This window comes from Rousettus aegyptiacus, unplaced genomic scaffold (genome assembly GCF_014176215.1).
Source record: "Rousettus aegyptiacus isolate mRouAeg1 unplaced genomic scaffold, mRouAeg1.p scaffold_m13_p_9, whole genome shotgun sequence".
Lineage (NCBI taxonomy): Eukaryota > Metazoa > Chordata > Mammalia > Chiroptera > Pteropodidae > Rousettus > Rousettus aegyptiacus.
Window position 1 is genome coordinate 49,402,238 of NW_023416312.1, and position 24,182 is coordinate 49,426,419.

The following is a 24,182-nucleotide window of genomic DNA, read 5'->3' on the forward strand; positions in this document are numbered from 1 at the left end:
AAGGAAGCTTCATAGGAGCAATGTATTTCAAAAGTTGTAAGTCTTAGAATCACATAAGAGAAGTTTTTCACCCATTTTTTTTCAAACATGTAGCCACCACCCGTCCTCCCATCACTCCCCAATGAAAAGGCCCACACTTCAGGAATGTTTTTCAGTCATTTTTAATAAGTGTTAATATTTTGGCAGTTTTTGAGTTATTTCCAATTTTCAGGCAATGCAACCTATAGTGACTATTACATCAATCAATTTCGCAGCTTCTTTTTATCTCTTTTTTTTTCAGTTTGAATTTTCCTCCTAAGAGATCCTGAGACAAGAATTTAAGTACAAGTAGTTTGGGTGATGCTCTCCCAAAATACATATAAGGCTGTGAGGAAGTGAGATGGGTGAAGAAAAACAGGCAACATCAACCTTATTATGACTGTTGGTAATACGAATTTATTCAATGTCAGCATGGAACAGGCACCTCAGTGTTATCTAATGGGAGTGGTGAAAAGTAATAACTCTCAGCTATTTATACATCAATTTTCATTAATAATTGAATGATGGCTATTCCCAGATGGCTCTAATTCTCCAGAACTGGTTTGCAGAAGGAAGACCCTGGTCACTGAGAAAGATTTCAAGCATTTGGAAGTCAAGAAGGAATGTATTTACAAATGTAGACACAGATCTCTATGTAAACACTGTAAATGAGTTTGTGCCTAATCAGTGTTACCTAGGAGTTTGATGGCCACAGGACATACGTGTCAAAAGCTGTTAACTGAATATCAGAGTCTTTTTTACTCTTTTTCTATAGTATTAGAGTTCTTCCTGGAACAACTTATCCTGCTAGAGACAGTAAATCCTTGTCCACTTTGTACCTAGATGTGACCAAGTATTTATTATCTTGTCGATGAAATGTGAGCAAGAGTAATGATGGTTAACTTCACTTGCTTCACTTGCTTACGAAGGTATTTCTGGTCTTGCACTAGATTTGTGATTTTCCATTCCTCCTCTACTTCCCTGGCCCTTAGCCTGGAATAGCACTGCTCATTACAACCTGAGCACTGAAAAGACTTGACAGAGCTGTTGTCCATGAATGATTGCATGGTAGAAGGCTACCCACCACACTAAAATCCTTATCATGGAATACTATGTGATAAATAAATTAGTTGAAATTGAAAATTGTATTTTAAAAATTTATTTTTAAAGCTATTGAATATTTTTTATAAATATATAACACAAATGATGATGGTGATAATGATAATGATAATAGTTATTATTGATATAGCTAACTTTACTAAGCAATGGCAAGGTGCCAGATACTCTTCTTGGTATTTAAGACGTATAAATTATTTAAGCCTCACAACCAACATATAAGATATGTACTATTATTATCTCCATTTTATTGATTAAGAAGCAGAGGAACATTGACATTTTATAAATTGCCCAATTTCACATAGTTATTAAATGATAGAACTGATATCTGAGCCCAGGTCATTGACAGCAAAGTCCCTGCTCTTAACTAGCATGCTTAGGTTGAAAGTATCAATAGCTATAATTCTTAGGTATGAATTAGACATGGAAAGGGTGATCAGAAAAAGTATATGTGTGTGTGTGCATGAGTGTGTGTGTGTGTGTGTCTGTGTGGATCAAAATGCAAATATTAGGCATAATTTTTTTTAATTTAGAGGCTGACAACAAAGAAGTAACTAAGGATTTACTTAACTGCCATTTAATACTTTAGTCAGAAGCAAAACAAGATGCATGATCCAAAAGGAGTGTCAATAGTCATTTTTGGGTTGACATTACATTAAATTCATCAAAATATTATACCTACTACTCTAGTAGTTGTAAAATCATTGATTGAAATATCTTTTCTCAGTCAAATACAAATCCAATATGTTTTACAGCATAGCCAGGCACTCATTAACACATGCTTCATTTGATTATTCCCTAGATTGCCAGTTACTTATCTCTATAACCATATATTTACATGTTTTCTAATGAGAAGGAAGTGTCTATTGGTCCTGATTTTAAACATTTTATTGGGAATCAATGGTGCATTTTAAGCTGATTGATATATATTATTACTGCTTTATTTTCCCCAATTTTTGACAGGTGTACAAATATAAAACTTTTTACTCTTAAAAATGATTTCTTCCCTTGAAAAAACAAGTATTATCATTTGACATTTGACTACTTAAAATCTATTTCACGGCATTCTTCTGCAGGGTTTCAGTGGTTGCTTGTGGCATCTCTGGCTGCTCTGAGGATCTAGTTGTGATTCCTGTGATGCTTTGCCATCCGTCTGTGTCAAATCCATTTGTCCTCACCCCATGCAGAATGACCTCCTCAGCTCTGAGCAATTTAACTAAGTCAGTGATTCTTCTCTGTACTGGGAAAGATTGCAGCAGTGGCTGGCAAAACTCTACTGCAGAGAGTCCTCCCAAGTGTGGATAAGTCTGTTGAATTTTTAAAAACAACTCTGAATAACCTGAATATTAGATTTACAAAGATGCTTCCAACATTTACAATTTATAATTAGAAATTCCTTGGCAGTAAATGCATCCTTGGTTTTCGGGATCCAATACAGAATGAGCTATGCCCATTTCTAAGCACTCCCAGTAAACCAGAAACAAGATCTTGAGTACTGTGGTCTTTCCCCACTTCATTTTTTTATGTTTTCTGGAAGGTGGATAGTAGCAAACTCAATGTAATTTAATACTCTATATTTATCAATAAATTTATAGCTCACTGTTACTTCTATTTGAACATATTATTATTTTATTCTCCCTATTGGATGGTTTTAGAACTCTAGTTATTATTTTGGTTTTGGCTTTATCTCGATCACTCTTTCAAATTCAACTGCAATTTTGAAAATTATGATTTGTTCATAAAGAATGTTTGAGAGAAATATTAAAACCCTCTGTGTCAACTATCTTAACACCTATCTCTGCTTGGAAAGGATTCATTTAATCAAATCTAAATTAAATATTTTTTGCTAGACTTCATCAATTAAATATTTTTTTGCTAGGCTTCATTATTGGTTCTTTCCCCACAGACAAATGTATGACTTAGTAGCACGTCTTGTCCTAAACTTGTCTTAATTTCTTCCCTCCCTATATCACATTTGCAGATTATGATATCTCAATTACATTAGTTAATTATTCTAACAATATATATAATATTGAACATTTTTGTCTTAGAAGTCAATCTAGCTTTTCTATATTTTTGATAAAATGTAAGCCTGATACTAGACACATTGCTTAGATAAAACCTGCAATGACATCCTATTTGACAGAGGGGAAAAGCCTAAGCCATTAGATGGCCTACAAGACCATTCATGACCTGTCTTCTTCACCTCTCCTCTACTAGCTTTTCTCTGTCAAACTCTGCTCCATTAACTTCCTTGAACTGCCTCTTACATGCCAAGAATGTTTCTGCCCTCCAATTTAAATGATCAGTTCTGCTCTGAGCACTTTTCCCTCAGCAATCAACATTCACTTTAAATCTTTGTTCACATGTCTCCTTTTCAGTGAGCCTCCTCTGACTTCTCAACCCCGGCTGATACTCTCCATCCCTTTACCTTGTTCTTCTCTTTTTTCCTTTGCACTTATCACATATTACATATTATGTAATTGGCATTTTTTTCATTGCTTACTGTTGACTTCACCAATATTAAATGTAAACTTCATGAGGTTAGTTTTGTTTTGTTTTGTTTGGTACACGGATAAACCCCTAGCTTTTTAAAAAGTGCAGGGCATATAGCAAGTACTCAATAAATAGATGTATAATTAATAAATAAACAATAAATAAATAAATAAATAAATAAATTCTCTTAGCAAAACTTTTCAAAAAGGTAAGGTGAGAAATTACTCCCCAGCAATTAGTACTTGTTAATATTATTTTACTTTTTTAATAACCAAACCGCTACCTTTTAAAATTGTTAATTGAAATTAGTTATGATGGGGAAAAGATCTTGGTATGTTACTATTGCTTAGTTTCCATGAGATAATCTGAAGAAAAGTTATGATAATTATAAAAATAACTGCTACTTATTGAATACTACTACTGAATGTTATTAAACTATTCACATACCTTGTCTCATGTTAATCCCCAGGGTTTCTATCAGGTAAGTGCTATTATTATTTCCATTTTACAGATGAAGCTAATACTCAAAGGGGATGATGAACTTGTCAGAATGGATATACCTAGTGTGAGTTACAGCTTGACTTGATTATATATCTTTTTGACTCCCAAGACAAAGCTTAAATGCTTATAAATGACAGTAAGCTAGAACTTCCCAGCTCCAAGAAAGAAATATGAACCTTTTGAACAAATTATTAAATTTTCACTAGAGTACACAGCCTGAATATTGCTTAGAAGCGGGATGCATATTAACCGATGATTTCATTCTGAGAAAATAGATTTTCCTTTCTAGGTTCAGTTTGACGAATATTTGCTGAACATTCTCTGCATGCTAAGCCCTGTGCTGGATGCTGGAAAGAGAGAGGCAAAACAAGTTAAGAGGATGAATCAGACATTATTGCCTTCAAGGACTTTTGTTTTTACTAGAGAATAGGTGATCTGAAATGCAGAAATTTTATTCCTGCTTTCTGTATCTCTGTTAATGTGTGTTGCCCACTTTCTCCAGTCCTCCTTGGGTATAAGGGATAAAACACTTGGTAAAAATATGCAAGAAAGAATATGAAACATACAAAGCATATACAGAAATGATAGACAAATTATTTTATTAACTGAAAATAATAAAGAACTCAGGAACTTAGTATGATCCAGAAGTGATTTAAAACTACAAATGCTCAAACATGGGTATGTGAATTGAAGAATATTGTGTTAACTTTCTTTCCACTGTTATTTATGTAGCAAGGCCATTCCATTTTGTCTTCATTCTCTTATTAGCATATTTAAACAATTTTCATTTAAGCTTTCATTTAGGTCACATTTGAATATGAATGCCATGTGAATTTGAATTTCATGCTAGGTGCTCAACTTAACTTCAAACTAATGAAGTAATATTCAACTCCAACAATGTTTTCAGTTATCTTCCTTTTGAATGAGTTATTTCACATTTGAAAATACAGGATTTGGGAGCAGTCAAGTTAAAGCTTCAGAAATGTCTCTAGTGCACTAGGAGCTCATGTTATTTATATCTTACTGTGATTATGAAGTGACATTTGGACTTGTTTCAAACATGAAGTAGTGATGATTGTAAAAACACACATATACACACAAACTTTAATCAAATATTCTTTATATCTTTAAACATTTGCAATTTGTATTGAATACTTTCTCATTTTGCTTATTCAAGTTTATTTAGCTCATCGACATTGTTTTGAGGAATTGTAGTAATATGTATTATAAATAAAAAATTTGAACATATAAACTTTCTGCATATTGTAAGTAATTGATAGAGTTATGACTTCACACCATAATTTCAACATTCTCAGTTCTTAGTTCCAAATTGTTAATTGTTTTAACATTGCATTTTCCTATATTTACTTTGCAAAACTATCTACATTTCCTCAAATTATACAGTAGGACCATCTCCAGAAGGGAGTGAGGCCTGTGGCAAATCACCCAGGGAAGCTTCCCAAGATAATCATACTGTAAAAGAAAAAAAAAATTATACTTAGAATCTTTCATAAGATTCTTATAATTAAAGATTGAAACTTTAAAATTAACATGTAATCATGTTAAGAAAGAGACATAAATTTCAATGCTGTCTGGCCTGCTTCCCAGTTTCCACAAGCATAGGATATAAGGAAATCATTTTAGGTACCCTATCCAAGGAACAGGCTTGTCATAGTTTTGTGACAATATGGCTACCATTTTATTCTGGTTGGGAAATGTGGTAATTAAAATTTTTAGCTGAAATTTCTACTTAGACATGAAAATCACCAGATATTCTTATCAATTATATCTTTCGATAACAATAATCATGTAATGATGAGCAGGTGGATATATTATCTTTACTTTATAAAAGAGAAAACAGTGGCTTAAAAAACTAAATGACTCACCTAAAGTCACATAGGTAGGTAGTAAGTGACAATGTCAACATTTGTATGCCTCTTCATCCTGTGATCTTTGCATTAAATCACATTCTCCCTGTATAAAATAAAAAGGAGATATTTTAACAACAAGCTAATTTAAAGTGTAATCAACTGTTATTTATCTGTATGAATTAATGATTTGGCTTCCCTGAGTGCTTGGCTTTCTTATCTTTTTTCAGATCTAGGAGAAGTCATGAACACATGCTGCATTGTTAATGTTAAGGCTATTTGTTAGAGTTAATAATGGGAGGTGATGTTTGCAAATAAGTATTATTTTTCCATGTATTCTTATTGCATATCATTTCAAAAGTCTTTAGTTCCTACCATGTTCTAAGCAAATGCTTCTAAAACTTTTTTTTTGTAATCTGTAATTTAAAATATATCAAGGAAGTATACTTAAAAGCAATGACATTTCAAAAAAAAAACTAAATAATTCATACAAGTTAGCCTCATTATGGGCATGGCTTATTTCTCTATGCATCTGTTAAACTGCTGTTGAAGATGTACAAATATGTTACATTTTTGCAAATTCCAATTATACCAATCTGGATATAGTCAAATGAACTTTCTAACTATATTCTACAAAACAAAAGTGGGAAGAAAAATTAAATTCTCTACCTGTATCTCATTTTCTGTCTATCTTTTCTACCCATTTCAACTAAAGAAGGTAAAAATTATAACTGTTTGAAAAAGTAATGATCAATGAAGGCATAGGCTGTGACATTTGATAAGAAAACTATTAATATTCAAAAGAGGAAAATAGTTCATTTTGTCTTACAAGTTATTATTTGTAGATTTTGAAACAAATTTAAATAGAAAGATGGTCTTCATAGGTACTCAAGCAGTAAAGACAATTATACTCATATAGCATGAGAGATTATTCATAGATTTTTATACATTAATGGTTTTTTAAATTTCAATTGGAAGTCATTGAATGTTACTGTTCTATTCAATCCAGGTTAAGTCATTTTTAGGAGACCATGTAACAGCTGACATTGAGATCACAAAGTCAGGGACACTTCCGCTCAACAAATATTAAGCTTCCCCCTCCTCCCATTGGATATGGATAGCTTTAGGCAAAACTATAAAATAGATAAAGCTCATATTTATAGCTGCTGTATCAACTTTTCTTTATCCTTTCTGTCTGGCTAAGGTCCTTATTTTAACTAGATTACATACCTTCCGACTTAAAGGATTCTATAATATAGTTTATTAGAAAAGGTAAATGAATTCCAGGGAGCTTCATAACAATAGAAAAACTGAAAACAGAAAAAAAAATTATTCCGAAAATGATAAATGAATGCATTCTCCATACAATCCAGCTTTTGCCATTCTTAACTGATGACTTTGGCTGAGAAGGAAAATATAAATATCAGGTACAATTTTTCTCAAGTGGAAATATTGTCAAATGTTCTTGGGGATCATGTTTGCCCCAAGGTCAAACTACTAAATAAGGAAATTCAGTATATTTATTGAAAACCTACTATGAGTAGATCAATATATTAAGTACCAAAAGTGCAAGGATAAATGCACCATATTTCCACACTTCAAGATGTCACAGTCCAGTGGAAGCACAAAAGCTTATATAAAAATAATTTGAAAACTATATATTGGGCTGATGACTATAAAAGAGATACAGAAGAACTATTGTAATTGAACAAGAAATAAAGGAGAGACAATCCAACTCAGAAAATCTGGAAAAGCACTTATATGAGGTGTGATTTGAACTGAGCTTAGATTAGTGGGTTATGCAGATCTGAGAAAAAAATGTCGTTTCTCAGCTTAAGTGACAATACATTGTTAGATAATAAAGTGAAGGTTGGTAATTGGTGTAAGTGGAACATAGGGAGTATACGGAAATGGATGCAGAAGCAATAAGATTGAAAAGTTTGTTTGGGAAAAGATTGTCAAAGATCTTGAAAGTTATGTTTAGGAGTTCTAATTTTATTATTTTTACAATGATTTTTAGTGAGAATTTTGAGACAGTGCTTAAATGCTGAAAAATGGGTTATGTGTATGAAATATACTAAACAAGAGACACATTGAAGGTTGGAAGCCAGTCAAGATATTGCATTAATTCAGGTGAGATGTTAAGGATGTTCTGGACTTGAGCAAAGAGATCAAAAACGCATAAAAGTAAGAAACATTAAGTGGCAAAGAAGTTGCATGCAGGGTTTTACAATTTGCTAGATAATGTGGAGGTGTGTGACAGAGAGCGTGGTAAAAAAAAAAAAACACACGAATTTACCTCTATTTTAATGTTTTCTTTTTAAATTGTGTATTACTATTGTATGGAATTCTAATAACAACCCAATGAGGTAGTAATTTTTTTATCTGTTTTACAGATGCAAAAAATAAAGGCAGGATTTCAAACTCAGTCAGTAGGGCTGAGCTCATTTGCTCTCCTTTATGTAGTTCACAATGTACTTATCTTCCTCATTCAGAAATCTTTGATAATTCTTCCTGGCTTCCCTAGGTTTGCCAGTGACAGTTGAGTCTTGTATATCTTCACCTCTTCATCTCAAATCAGTGTTATAAGTTAATTTTCAGAGGAATTTTATGGTGGTGTTTTTGTTTTTTTTCTTTCTTCTATGGGTATGACATGTATGTCTTAGGTGGGATAAATATCCCTATGCATGTGTTTTTCTGAAATTCAAAGTGTTTTATTTGTCCTGGATTTTTATTTTCTGTTTTCTCAGTCCAGAGCTCTGCATCACATGGGTAGAGCAAATTTTCAACCCAATTATCTCGTGGTCTAGGTTTGGGATTTTGATTTCTCAAAAGTGGTCTTTTACTTTCCAACTCACATTCTTGGTTATAATGTAGTCATTTTTAAGATTTACTCAGGTCATTTTTTTTTTAGTTTTTCTGTCATAGATGGGGTAGAAATTTGAGATTCTCAAATTTACACAGCAATTTATCTCACATGATCAAGGACCACAATTGATATGCTCCTATGCTGAGTGCATAAATATTTACAAATGTTATATATTCTTGTTTGATCAATCTCTTTATTATTACATAACACTCTTCTTTGTCTCTTATGACAATCTTCATTTAGAACTATTGTCTGATACAAGTAGAGCTACTCCAGCTTTCCTTGGTTTCCATTTGAATAGGATATAGTTTTTCATTCCTTTACTTTAACTTTGTGTGTGCGCTCTTACATCTAAAGTGAATCTCTTGTAGACAGCATATAGATGAGTAGATGGGTCTTATTTTTGTTGTTTTAAAATTTATTTTATTTTTGTTAATTCATTCAGCCACTCTACATCTTTTGTTTGTAGAATTTAGTCTATTTACATTCAAAGTAATTACTAATGTGTGCTTATTGACATGTTCCTATTGCTTTCTGGCCTTTTCTATAGTTTGTGTCTATTCTTTTTTCTTCCCTTGTTCTCTTGCTTTGTGGTTTGATGGCTTTATTTAGTGATATGCCTATATTCCTTTTTCTTTATGTTTGCCTATTTACTATAGGTTTTTGCTTTGTGATTACCCTTATGCTTAATATAACAACTTATATCTTTAACAGTGCTTTTAAGTTGATAACTTCTTTGATTACATTATAATCCTCAACATTAATTTCTCCTCATATTTTAGGTCATATTTTACATCATTTTATCATATATAGCAATTAATTATTGTAATCATAGTTATTTTTACTACCTTTGTATTTTAACTTTAATACTAGCTTTATATGTAATTAATCTGCTATCTTAACTATATATTTATCTTTTCAGTGAGATTTTTCCCAGTCATTTTAACAATTTCTAAAAGGCCAGTTTATTGCTGAACAACTTTCTTAGCTTTTGCTTGTCTGTAAAATTCTTTATCTCTCTTTCATTTCCGATTGATAACTTTGCTTGGTAGAGTATTCTTATTTGCAAGTTTTGTTTTGTTTTCTCTTTCAGCACTTTGAATGTATTGTGCCAGTCCCTTCTGGTGTGAAACTTTTCTGTTGAAGATCTACTTATAGTCTTTTGGGGTTTCCTTTACATGCAACAAGTTTTTGTTTTTCCTCTTGCTCCTTTTAATATTCTTATTTTCTTTAACTTTTGACATTTTAAGTATAATGTGTCTTGGCATGAGTCTCTTTGGGTTTCTTTTATTTGTAACCCTCTGGGATTCCTGGATCTGGATGTTTGTTTCCTTCCTCAGGTTAGGAAAGTGTTCAGCCATTATTTCCAAAAATAAGATTTCTGCTCCTTTCCTTCTCTCTTCCTATTCTGGGAGCCCTATGATGTGAATGTTAGGCTGTTTGATATTGTCCCATAAGCTTCTTAAGCTATCTCTACATTTTTTTATTCTTTTTTATTTCTTTTTTTTGTTGCTGTAATTGGGTGAGTTCCACTGCCTTGCCTTTGAGTTGACCAATCTTTTCTTCTGTTTCATCTAGTCTGTTATTGAACCCCTCCAGTGTATTTTTTAGTTCAGTTATTGTAGTCTTCAGTTCTGTGATTTCTATTTGGTCCTGTCTTATATTTTCCATCTTTGGGCTTTTTCCCAGTCTCATTGACTAGAAGTGTGTCTCATGGCCAATTCTAGTTGTTAAGAGAGCCTGAGAAAATAAGCATTTAGCTCTCCCAAACTCTGTAATGTAGGCTGGCAAGGGAGGAGGAGGTAAGGATTTGGTGCTATGTTAGCTAGCCAACAATCTCTGCCATGTCTTCTGTTGTACTTACAGAACTTGATTCTATGTCTGGGATTGACACCGTGGGTCCTTCTCTTTGACAAACTCCTTGAAAAGTTGGAGCAAGAATAGGGAGAACATTAATATGGCACCCACAGCCTACATTTATTGGGAGCAGCTCCATAAGTCACTAAATTGTGCCAAACTCGAAGCCTACCTCTCAGGCCAAAGCTCTAGGACAAGCAAAGAGACCTCTCTCTCAGAAAGACTGGGGTAAAATTTCTTAGTTTGCTGTCTGTGCAATGTCCTTGAGGTAGCAGCCTGCCAAGAATTGTCTCTCCAGTTGACACAGTGTTGTGGGATCCAAGCAATGTAAGCATTCTCAAGCACTAGAGTCAAGATCATCAAAGCATGTCTTCTGAGTGGCAGCCACAAAGACCAGTGTATCAGGCATATGTAAATTATTCCAAGAGACACTGGCATTCCAGTGTATGTCTAAAGGTGAGCATGAAGATAGTGTCCACAGTCTGAGATCTCTGGAAAGGATTACAGTCAGCCCTCAGATATGTGTTTAATTAAAGGCCTTCCCTTCAGGACACTGTCATAATAATTAGCTAAGTGGTCTCTTTCACAGAAAGACCAAGCTTATGCAGTTGTTGCATTTTGCTGTGCCCTGGTGGTGGTAGCTGTTTAAGAACTCTTTCTCCATTAAAGTACTGTGGGACTCATGAGCGTAAGTACCACTGGCCTTTAGAGCCAGGCAATGTAGAAGTGGCCGCTGGCAGCAGTCACAAAAATTGTAGTGCCAGACAGGGTTATTAGCTCCATTTTGAGTGACAGCAATTATTACATCCCATGGGACCAGAAACGCAAGCTATACTGGCCTCCAGAGCTAGGTGATTAAGAGGTATCCCCTGTGCAGCAACCGCAAAAAATCAGGACACCAGTAGCATGTAAAAGCTTCCTTCCAGGAAATACTGGTGCCTTGGAGTATAGCAAAAAGTGCATGTGAACATGATACTGGTCAGTCCCGGTCCCCAGAGAGTGTTCCATCACATTCCTAGATGTATGTGTTAAATTAGATGCCTGACCCTCAGGTCAACACTTCAATATATTCAGGTGAGCCTCCTTAACTTTAAGTTTGGGAGCAATCAGTTGCCTCTAAATTGGGCCCTGGAGTGGGTAAGTCTAAGTGCATGAGCCCATTAAAAGAAGTTTCTCAGATTGCTTCAGTTTTGTGGGTCTCAAGATGTGAAGCTTGGTGGTTTTCAAAGTTGTTAGATGATTTAAGGGTTCATCTCTCAAGTCTATGTCTTAAAAGTTGGAATAGGAGAAGGTAAAAGTTTTGAGTTTCCTCCTAGTTATAGGTTGCTGCACCAGGGTGGGGCCTACGACGTGTTTGTGTCTCAACCTCTTCTACTCTCTTCAATATGGTTTTCTACTTGTTTGCCCAATGTGTCATTGTCACTCAGCCAGCCTTTAAGTTTTCTTAAAGAGAAAATTGTTACGTATGGAGCTATAGACAGTGTGTCTATGGGAGGAAATGATTACATTACTATCTTGAACCAGAACTCCTTATCGTAGTCTCATAATTATATATATTTTTAAACATCTCTCCAATTATTTCAATCTTCTTTAAGGTTTCTCCAGTAGTATTTTTTAATCTGCTCTATAATAGTATTATATGCATTTTGGGAGATTTATACTAAGAAAGTTTGTATTTTTAAGTTATTGCAAATGGTTAAATTTTAAAAAAACTTTGGGTACTTTAAAGCAATGTCAATTATATATGGATGTTAATTTGGTATTCAGAAAACTTTCTAATTTTCTAATTAATTACATAATGTCGGTAGATTATTTTCAATTTCTATATAAATAATATTATCGGAAAATAATATTAGATTTTTTCTTTCCATTTTTGGTCTTCTTATACTGGTAAAGATATACCTGTTGTGTTGAACAGATGTAGCAGTAATGGGTTAAGTTATTTATGTTACGATCTCATAAAGAAAGTTATCAATATTAACCACTAATATATTTGCTGTAGAAATCTGGCTAGCTAAAGTTATTATATTATTATTATTATTATTATTATTATTACATGTCAAATTCTATCAAAAATGCTTTCTGCGGAGAGAATAGGAACATAGATCACTTGTTGCTAAGCTCTGGTTCATTTAACAATCACGGAAGTTGTTTAAAGGTACTTTAAAGATAGAAATCTTATTTAATCTTCACTTGAAAAGCAGTCCTTTAGAAGAAATCGATGGAAATATAATGGTTAGCCCTGGGTGCAGGCAATAATATAGTGCATTGTCTATATTATTGTTAAACAAACAATAATAAATATAAATGTGATCAGTTCGCTTTTATTATCACCATATACCAACAATCTTAAACAATATCAATGAGAAAATACTCCTCCTCCAAAAATGTTTTGTTGATCCAAGTTAGGATTTCTTAATCTGTTGTCATTTTGGGCCAGATAATTCTTTATTGTGGGAGGCTGTTCTGTGCATCTTAGGATGTTAAGCTGCAGCTCTGGCCTCTGGCCACTTGGTTTTAGTAGTATTCTCTTCTCCACCAGTGTCTCCAGAAATTGCCAAATGTCCTGAGAAGCAAAATCACCAAAGCAGAGAACCAGTGATGTAATTCTAAACGAATGTTGTAGTTTCTATTAAATTTTAATAATGTGTAAATCTCAATGTAAAAATAAATATTTTTATTACTTATCTTTTCATAAACATTACATTCTATGGAGAAATTTTAAAAAATGCTTTCTGCGTCTCCAAGACACTTACATGTTTTTTCCTCCTCTAATCTGTTAACGTTATGAGTATTGTGTGTAATTTTCTAATGTATGACAATATTACATTCTTGATATAAACTAAATTTGGTGATGGTATAGATTTTTTTAATGATTTGATAAATTCTATTTGAATATTTCTTTAGAAGTTTTGCTTTCATATTCATAAGATTGAGATAGGTTTATCCATTTGCTTAATGTCCTTGTCAGCTTTTGATATCAAAGCAATGTTAACCTTATGAAAATATGTTCATAAGTATTGCTACTTTTTCTATTTTACGTTAGAAATGATGTAAGACTGATTTAAGGAAAACATGGTGGAGTGAGAGACATTGCCAGATCTCTTCCTTTGAAACAACAATAAGCTGAACATCTAAAACTTAACAAAAACCACCCAAACTGCACATCCGCATGTCTGAGGATGAGGTCTGTGCATAAGAGCTAAGATGTTGGGCAGTGGTCTGGGAGTAATAAAGAAGTTACCTCCTGTAGCCACTAGAGCACCTTGCAGGAAGAGGGGGAAGAGTGAAGAAACGGCGAGTTCCTGTGGTGAGTTCCCTGAACATTCCTCCCTGGGATAGCTGTGGCTGCAGGGCCTAGTCATCAGGGCAGAAAGCAGAGAAGTGGGACAGAACTGCAGAGGAACAACAGATCATTTTTGCCTACAGTGGTTGCAAAAACAAGGCTGAGCTGCAGCCCCCAACCCCCAACCCAAAAGGCCCCTCCACCCATATCCTCCAAGACCAATCATAGCGGGCCCCTAAGGGAATCTGAGCAAATGCTGTCGAGACTGTCGCTGGCACTGACAGGGACTGAAACTGAGGGTAGCGAGCATGATTAAATATCTACAAGAAAACTTAAAAAGCATTATTAAGACTTTACATAGAGATCCAAGAGGCTTAGTCGCCACCTACTGGAAACCAAAAGAAAAGCTCCTTTTTTGCAATAGGCTAAAAAGAGACCTGTATATAATAAATCTTTCTGGAAAAACAACAGAATACAATTCCATTAATGAACAGGCAAGAAAAAGTCCATTAAACACCATAAACAACCAAGGTGACAAGGCATATTAGAAGGAAAGAGGAAAATCTCCAGGAAATAGGTTTACAGACCCAGAAATATGCAACTTAAATGATAGAGAATTCAGGATTGTACTTCTGAAAAAACACAATGAGATCCAAAAATCTCAAATCAACAATTTTAGGAATGGAAAAGAACAACTAGGTGAGCAGAACAAGGAGAATGAAAACCTCTAAAAGAACCAAATAGAACTTCTGGAAATGAAGAACACACTGAAAAACTCGAAAAATGAAATAGCAAGCTTGGGAAATAGAGTCAACTAAATGGAGGAAAAGATCAGTGATATCAAACACAAAAATCTAGAAATAAATCAAAAGGAAGAAGACAGAAACCGAAGAATGAAAAATAATGAAAGAGAAATTCAAGAACTAGCTGATACCATCAGGAGAGGAAACATAAGAATAATAAGCATTATCAAAGGCAAGGAAAAGGAGCAGGGCTTAGAAATCATTTTCAGAAAAACAGTGGATGAGAATTTCCCAAATCTAAGGAATGAGCTGGAGCTTGGAATTCAAGAAGTCAACAGAACACCCAATTATCTCAACCCAAAAAGGTCTTCGCCAAGACACATTGTATTAGAATTATCAAGAATCAATAACAAACACAGAATTCTCAAGGCAGCCAGAAGAAAAAAAAAAGGTAATTTATATAGGTAAACCCATGAGATTATCCTTGGACTTCTCAGTGCAAACCTTACAAGCCAGAAAGAAATGGAATCAAATATTTAAGCTATTAAGAGAAAGGAACTACCAGCCTAGAAAAATGTATCCAGCTAAGCTCTCCTTTAGATATGAAAGAGAAATTAAGACTTTTCTAGACATACAAAAATTGAGAGAATTCTGCACTACGAGGCCTCCATTACAGGAAATACTAAAGTGTCAGCTCACCTAAAACAAAATAACACATTAAAAAAAAAAAACATAATTAGGAGTAAAGTTGACTATCAGGAAAATAGAAGCAGAGGAGTACAACCTTTAGTAAGAACAGGGCATTAACAGCTTAAATAATAATAAGAGAATTGTTGTAACAAGATAGTAATGAACGTTCAACATACATAGTAGCAAACTGAGATAACAATGACTTAAAAGGAGAGGATTCAAAGATTCAAATTTGCAAAGGGAAATGGAGATAAGGCACAATCAGAAGAAAATAGATGACATTATATATATATATATATATATATATAAAATTATCCTTTACATATTCATAGTGATAACCACATGCCAGAGATTCAGAACCATTGTATATAACATGAATCAAGAAAAACCAGAGGGAAAATGCAAAAAATCCAACCCAAATAAATAAAACATAAACAGAAGGACAAGAAAGCAATGGAAACACCAAACTACCAGAAAGCAAAAGATAAAATGGCTATAAAAAGACCTCATATTTCAATAATTACCCTAAATGTAAGTGGATTGAACTCACCAGTAAAAAGGCACAAAGTTGCAGAACGGATCAAAAAACAAAAATGAATCATGTGCAGCCTTCAAGAGACACATCTCAGCTCCAAAGACAAATATAGACTCAAAGTGAAAGGGTGGAAATGATATTCAAGTAAATGGCATTCAGAGAAAAGCGGGAGTAGTGGCACTAATATCAGACAAAATGGTCTTCAAAATAAAAAAGATAAAGAAAGATGGTGAGGGATACTTCATAATGAAAAAGAGAATCATGCACCAAGAAGACATAACACATTAATTTCTATGCATCCAATCAGGGAGTCCCAAAATATGTAAAGCAGTTACTAACAGAATCTCTAGGTGAGTATAATGAACCTGTATAGGTTTTGCTTGTAAGGCCTCTATCTGTTGGCGAATGAAGGTCATGAGCTTCTGGAATAAAACTGGCCCTAATGAAAGCAGAATCAACAAGCCAAGTAGCGGGCCAAGTAGGGGAAGCAAATAGGGCAACATCCCACCCATCCCCGACCAAAAGGGGTAACAAAAGCAACTGAGCAATCTTCTGCCCATTTTTAACAAATGCGGGCGCTTTGTGTGAGGATGCCATGACTTTAATTTCTCCAGTATAATCATTATCTATTATTCCAGGATGAACAAATAGCCCATTTAGGGTGGCACTGCCTCTCCCTATCAGTAACCCAAAAGTGTTGGAGGGCAGAGGGCCATAAACGCCTGTAGGCAGGAGTTGTACCCCCGTCTCGGAGGCTAATATTGTGTCGGAGGAGCAACAGAGGTCCAATCCTGCAGCTACCTGAAGTGGCTCAGAGGTCTGAAATTGTTCGGTAACTTTTGTCTGGGGAACAAACCTGATCGCCCCAAAGTTTGGACTCTTTTTGGGGGCCTGGGGTGGGCCCCTCCAGAAGTTTCCCTGATTTGGAGGGAGAGGATTACCTTGTACATCTGTCTTAGAATAACATTGATTTGCCCAATGAGCCCCTTTTTTACACCTGGGACACAGCTTTGGGTTAACATTGCGTCCCTGATGGGGAGCGGTACAATTTTTTGCAAAATGTCCTGGCTGTCCACAGCTGAAGCATTTAGATTGACTAGGATTATTAATTAAGGCTCCCTTTATCGCCACCCCGATAGCTAAGCCTAACTGATGACTGGAGCCTATTTCTGAACAGAGACGGATGTAGTCCAAAAGACTCCTCCCTCTTTTGTGAGGGCGAATTGCTGCCTGGCAGGTGGAGTTTGCATTTTCAAAAGCCAATTGTTTGAGAAAATCACTATCAGTTTCGGCACTGCCCAGAAGCCTTTCGGCTGCTCTGGTAAGGCGGCTAACAAACTCTGAATAGGGCTCTTCAGGCCCCTGTCTAATACTTGCTAGGGATGTTGTTGCGGCCCCCTTTTGAGGGAGCCTTTTCCAAGCCTTAGTGGCTGCATGATGTATCTGGGCGAAAAGATCTGCAGGATACTCAAGTTGAGCTTCATTAGTATCATAAGGTCTATGCCCTCTAAGTTTTTCATAGGTCCACTCGGCACTGTCGCCCCCCCCCCCCCGCCTCTAAATTGCAACGGGCAGTGTCTTTACATACTTCAGAAAATTCTGACTTCCATAAAACAAAATCTCCCCCTGTTAAGGTGGCCCGGGCAAGATGTTGCCAGTCATTGGTGGTGAGCCAAAGGTCATCTAACGCCTCTAAAATGGAGAGCGTGAAGGGGGCAACCGGACCGAACTCTGAGACTGCCAATTTCAGTTCTTTTAGGGTTTTGAAGTCGAGGCGTTTGTACTCGCGAGCAGGGGGGTCCCCTCTCCATCACTGTTTTCTCCCTCTATTTTAATAGCTGGCCGTTCAAGAACAGGGAAAAGGCCTAGGCCTGCAGATTTCTTGAGAGTTTTCGTTTGGGGCGGGGTCTTCGAAATGGCAGACTTAAAGTCCAGGTCTAACTTATAGAGTTCTTTTACTAAGGCATTACGCTCTTTTTGGAGCTGAACAGTTTTACGTAATTTTTGAACCCGTTGCGACAGGTCTTCGGGGGCTGGAGGGTCATTAACTACTAAGTTGTTAACTACCGGATGAGGCTTTTTTCTTAACCTTTACTCTCCTTGATCGGAGTGATTCTTTGAGACCTCCGATAAATTTTTCTTGCGCACTTATCTCTTGCCCCATTTTTAAAATAGAAGTACTGCCCTGAGGCGAGCACCATGAAAAGGATTTTAGTCTAAAATATAAAACCTATTTCTTTGCGCCTTGAATTGTGTCTCTATAAATGGACACCCTTTCTCTCTCTCTCTCTCTCTCTCTCTCTCTCTCTCTCTCTCTCTCTCTCTTTGGGGCTCAGGCCCCGGGGTTACAACCCCTTATCTTGTCTCCTAGAAATCGCCCTCTTACCTCATCGGCCGTCTTCACAAGGCAGGCACTCTCGCGGTGACCACTTTTTCAATTTTCTTTTTCGGGGACTGCAGTCTATTTTTCAGGACGATCTCTCGCTCTCCGTCTCTCCGCAGCGTCGGGCCCCACGTTGGGCGCCAGTTGTCCCGGCCCGCGGGACAGTCAACAGGGACCCTAAGACAGAGCGGGGAGGGGAGGGAGACAAGACGACGCAAAGAATGGAGACAAGACAGGCTTTCTGATCAAGTCTCGTTTATTAAGGCTCGCTGCAGGCTTATATAGGGCGTGATTGGGTGATGTTGCATTAGCGGGGCTGATTGGCCAGAGGCATTCAGGATATACTGTGTAACACAAAGGGGCCGGGCGAAAAGACCCGCGAAAAGTTCCTTCGGCGGGAAGCGAGGCAGATACATCCAGGAGGCTTACGTGGCCTTGGCGGGGAGCCCTGCTGAGCAGCCATTTTCAGCCTGGCAGCCATCTTAGTCAAAACAGCCCCTGACATTCTCTGATCATAATGTTTTGAAACTAGAGATCACCTGCAAAAAGAAATTAGGAAGAATCACAAATACATGAGATTAAACAACATGCTACAGAAGAATAACTGAGTCAGAGAAGAAATAAAAAGAGACCAAGAGATACATAGAAATGAATGATAATAATAGTACAACATATCAAAACTTTTAGGACATGGCAAAAGTGGTCATAAAGGGAAAGTTCATATCATTACAGGTCTACCTCGAAAAATAAGAACGAGCCCAAATAAACAACCTCACGCTTCATCTTAAAAAAAAATAAAATAAAAAAAAAAATTAAAAAAAAAGAACAAATGAAGCTTAAGGTCAGCAGAAGAAAATACATCATCAAAATTAAAGCAGAAATAAATGAAATTAAAAACAAACAAACAAATAAAAACAATAGAAAAAACAAATGCAACAAAGAGCTGGTTCTTTGGGAAGATTAACAGGATTGACAAACCCCTGGCTAGACTCACAAAATAAAAAAGAGAAAGGACACAAATTCAGGGATGAAAGAGGAAAAATTATGACTGACATCAGAGAAATACAAAGGATTATACAAGAATACTATGAAAAAGTATGTAACACCAAATTTAATAATCTAGAAGAGATGGACCAGTACTTAGAAAGATACCACTTTCCTAGACTGCATCAAGAACTGGAAAATCTAAATAGACCAATCAACAGTATGGAAATTGAAACAATCATCAAAAAACTACCAAAAAGTCAATGTCCAGGACCAGATGGCTTCACCAGTGAATTCTACCAAACATTCAAAGAAGATTTAATACCTATTCTCCTCTAACTCTTCCAAAAAATCAAAAAGGAGACAGTACTTCCAAATACATTTCATAAGGCCAATATTACTCTGATAGAAAAACCTGGTAAAGATAACACAAAAGAAGAAAACTATAGACTAATATCTCTCATAAACACAGATGCAAACATTCTAAAGAAGATACTAGGGAACCAAATACAGCAACATATTAAAAAGATTATACACCATGATCAAGTTGGCTTCATCCCAGAGGTATAAAGGTGGCTCACCTTACACAAATTAATTAATGTGATACACCACATAAACAAACTAAAAAATAAGAATCATATGATAATATTAATAGATGCAGAAAAAAGCCTTGACAAGGTACAGCATCCATTTATGATTAAAACACTTCACAAAATCAATATAGAAGTAAAGTACCTTAACATAATAAAAGCCTTTTATGACGACCCCTCAGCCAACATTATACTTAATGGTGAAAAACTAAAAACCTTCCCTCTAAGATCAGAAACAAGGCAAGGCTGTCCACTATCATGACTGTTATTCAATATAACATTGGAGGTCCTAGTGTGTGCAGTCAGATGAGAGAAAGATATAAAAGGCATCCAAATAGGAAATGAAGAAGTCAAATTATCACTATTTGAGGATGACATGATCCTTATATAACAAACCCTAACAACTCCACAAGAACACTACTAGAAACAATAAGCAAATACAGTAAAGTCTCTGGATACAAAATCAATTTTCAAAAATCCATAGCATTCTTATACTCGAATAATGAAGCATCAGAAAAAGGGGTGGAAATAATGATTCCTTTTGCTATTGCAACAAAAAGAATAAAACACCTAGGAATTAATCTGATGAAACAAGTGAGGGAACTATATCATGAAAACTTTAAGACCCTATGAAAAGAAATCGAAGGAGATACAAAGAAATGGAAAGATATTTTGTGCTGTTGGATTGGAAGAATCAACAGTTAAAATGACCATATTACCTAAGCATTATACAGATTTAATACAATCCTCATAAAAATACCATTGGCATTTTTTAAAGAAATAGAATAAAAAATCATCAGATTTGTATGGAAGCACAAAAGACCCCGAAATGCAAAAGCCATTCTGAGTAAAATGAATGAGGCTGGAGGCATCACTCTGCCTTACTTCAAATTATGCTACAAAGTGACAATAATCAAAAAGGCATGGTATTGGCAGCAAAACAGACACAGGGACCAGTGGAACAGAATCAAGAGTCCAGAAGTAAACCCATATTTATGAGCAAATAATTTTCAACACAGAAGCCAAAAACATACAGTAGAAAATGGAAAGCCTCTCCAATAAATGATGCTGGGAAAACTGGAAAGCTGTATGCAAAAGGATGAAACTAGACTGTTGTCTATCACCACATACCAAAATTAAGTCAAAATGGATTAAGGACCTGAATATAAGACCTAAAGCAATACAATGTCTAGAAGATTAAGGACTTTGGACTTATAGAAGATTTTATGAATTTAACCTCAAATGCAAGGGAAGTAAAAGCTAAAATAAATGAATGTGACTACATCAAACAAAAAAGCTTCTACTCAGCTAAGGAAATCGTCAACAAGGTAAAAGGACAACTATCCGAATGGGAGAATATATTTGCAAGCAGCACCTCTGATAAGTGTCTAATATCTAAAATATACAAAGGACTCATACAACTCAACAACAACAACAACAACAACAACAACAAAAATGATCCAGTCAAAAAATGGGCAGAGGACCTGAACAGACACTTCTCCCTAGAGGACATACAAATGGCCAAGAAATATATGAACAGATGCTCAACATCCCTAGCTATTAGGGAAATGTAAATGAAAACTACAATGAGATGCCATTTCACACCTGTTAGAATAGCTATAATCAACAGGGCAAGTAATAACAAATGTTGGAGAGGATGCAGAGAAAAAAGAACATTTATACACTGTTGATGGGTCCACAAATTGGTACAGCCACTATGAAAAACAGTATGGAGGTTACTCAAAAATCTAAGAATTGATCTACCATATAATCCAGCAATCCAATCCTTCTACTGGGTATTTACTCCAAGGATTTTAAAACCCATATCCGAAAAGATATTTGCACAAAGATGTTCATAGCAGCATTATCTACAGTGGCCATGACATGGAAGCAACAGACATGTCCTAAGAGAGAAGATTGACTAAAGAAGCTGTGGTACATATATACAATGGAATATTACTCAGCCATAAGAAGAGATGAAATACTGCCATTTGCTACAACATGGATGGAGCTCGAGATAATCATGCTAAGTGAAATAAGCCAGACAGAAAAAGTCAAAAATCACATGATATCACTTATATGTGGGATATAAACCGAAAAGCATCAAACAAACAGGACAAAGACACTTATAGACATGGACTATAGGCTAGTGGTTACTAGTGGGGTGGGGGAGGAGGGAGGAGGTTAACTATGTAAAAGGGGTCAAATATAGGGTTTAGGGAGAGGGCAAAGTAGTTAAAGGGGATTGAATATATGGTAGCTGAAGGAAACTGGACTTTGGGTGGTAAACACAATAGAATATTCAGATGTCAAATGATAATGTACAGCTGAAAATTAAATAATTGTATTAATCGATGTTGCCCCGGTAAACATTGATTTATTAAAAAAAGAAAAAAATGTAAGACTGTTATGATTTGTTTCTTGAATATTGTATAGAGAGCTCATAACTAAAGTTCATAATTTTTATTTTAATTTTTTATTAGAAAAGGTTTTGGTCTGCTGCTTAAACGTCTTAGTACTAATGGTTAGGTTACTGTGATTTTTAAAATTTATTCTTGAGTTAATTTCTACAACTTAAATATTTCTATACACTTTCTTTTCATTTTGTTTTTTTTACTAAACATCTTTAATCTTTTCATTTTGTTTTTTTTTTTACTAAACATCTTTAAAAACCATTTGTTTTATATATATATATGTATATGTATACTGTCAAAGGAATTTACTGTTATGATACCTTTTTTATTGCTTGACTTTCTCTCATATTTTAGAAATCTTTCCTGATGTTTACCTTTATTAGTTTTTAAAGAACAAAACTTTAAAATGTGTTGATTCTTTCTATTATTATTTGATTTTATATCATTTTCTGCTCTTAATTATTTTTTGCCCTCCTATTTTATTTGTTTATATTAAAAATATAATTTCTATCCTATGTTGGGTATTTAGCTTTTTCATTTTCTGTCTTGAGTTATTTTCTAAAATAAGCATTTAAGATTATAACATACCTGCTGATTACTTCTTTATCTGCATTCCAAATTTTTGATATGTAGAGGTTTTATCATTCAATTAAAAATGTATACTCATTTCCATAATGATTATAAACTATAAATTTCACTGCAATACATTCTTAAACCTAATGATTATTTAGAAGTTTATTTCTTATCTTCCAAACATGTGGTTTATGAGTTAATTTTTATAATTCATTTCTAACTTAAATAATACATGTTAGAAAATATAACTTTGTAAGAATCCATCCTTTGAAATTTTTTGAAAGATCCCTTTATTGTTCAATGTAAGATTTTTTAAAATAAATAGTCTTTGTGTTTAGAATGTATGTGTATTTCAGTTGTTTATTTCAGTGGTCCATATTTGTCAAATTGTCAAAAATATTTTGTTGCTTAAGTTATATTTCTACTGATATGTTTGGCTGTTTGTTCTATCAGTTACTGAGAAAGGAGCATCAAAATCTCCCTCTCTGTTGGTTTACAGTTCCTCCTGGTAGTTGTGTCATTTTTCCATTTGTAGATTTTGAAGCTATGCTATTAAGTATTATGAGAATAGAATTTTTGTATCCCCTGAAAAAAAAAAAAACCTTTACCATTTCTATCATTTCACTGTGACCCTCTTATTTCAAATGATACCTCTACTTTACCAATCTATTTTACCTGATATAAGATGCTTAATTTTGATAGGACTTTTCCTGAACGATTCTTTTTTCATTATTTAATTACTAATTTTCTGAGTTTTTATATTGCACATACATCTCCTTTAAACAGCACATAGCCAGATGTTTTCATTATTTCTGGATGACAAAATTTTCCTTTTAATTGGAGTGTTTAATTTTTTGTTGTTTAACATGATTTTACTATACTTGAATTTATAGATATTATCTTATTTTATTATTTTATCTGCCTAACAAGCAATATTCATCTTTTTCTCTCCTTCTTGCTTTATTTTATCTTAATTATATTTTATCCTTAGAATTAATTTTTGCTAATGCAGAAATTAAAATTTTATTTCAATTATTTGAGTACCAGATATGTTATAATACACATACTTGACTATTCAATGTTTTAAGTTGGACAGTAACTCTTCTTTACTCTCAGCTTTCCAGTTGAGGCACCTAGTTTTTTATTCCTCAATTTAAGTGGATCCAGGGATTTATGTTCCATACTTACACTCCAGTTATGAAAACTAAAATTGAAGTTCATTGGATTAAACAATGCTTTTTTAGACCAAAAGCAGCTTA

General features: G+C 34.7%; 1 long non-coding RNA gene across 2 annotated transcripts; it reads right to left on the reverse strand.

Moving 5' to 3' along the window:
* Positions 1–1,193: 1,193 nt before the first annotated feature.
* LOC118607858 lies at positions 1,194–18,584 on the reverse strand. 2 transcript variants are annotated; one of them, XR_004952884.1, is made up of 3 exons: positions 18,366–18,584; positions 6,018–6,105; positions 1,194–2,441 (listed from the first exon to the last, which is right to left on the reverse strand). It is a non-coding gene; the product is annotated as an uncharacterized LOC118607858 (long non-coding RNA). The 2 variants fall into 2 exon arrangements; XR_004952885.1 differs by lacking the exon at positions 1,194–2,441 and adding an exon at positions 5,304–5,604.
* Between the last annotated feature and the right edge of the window lie 5,598 nt (positions 18,585–24,182).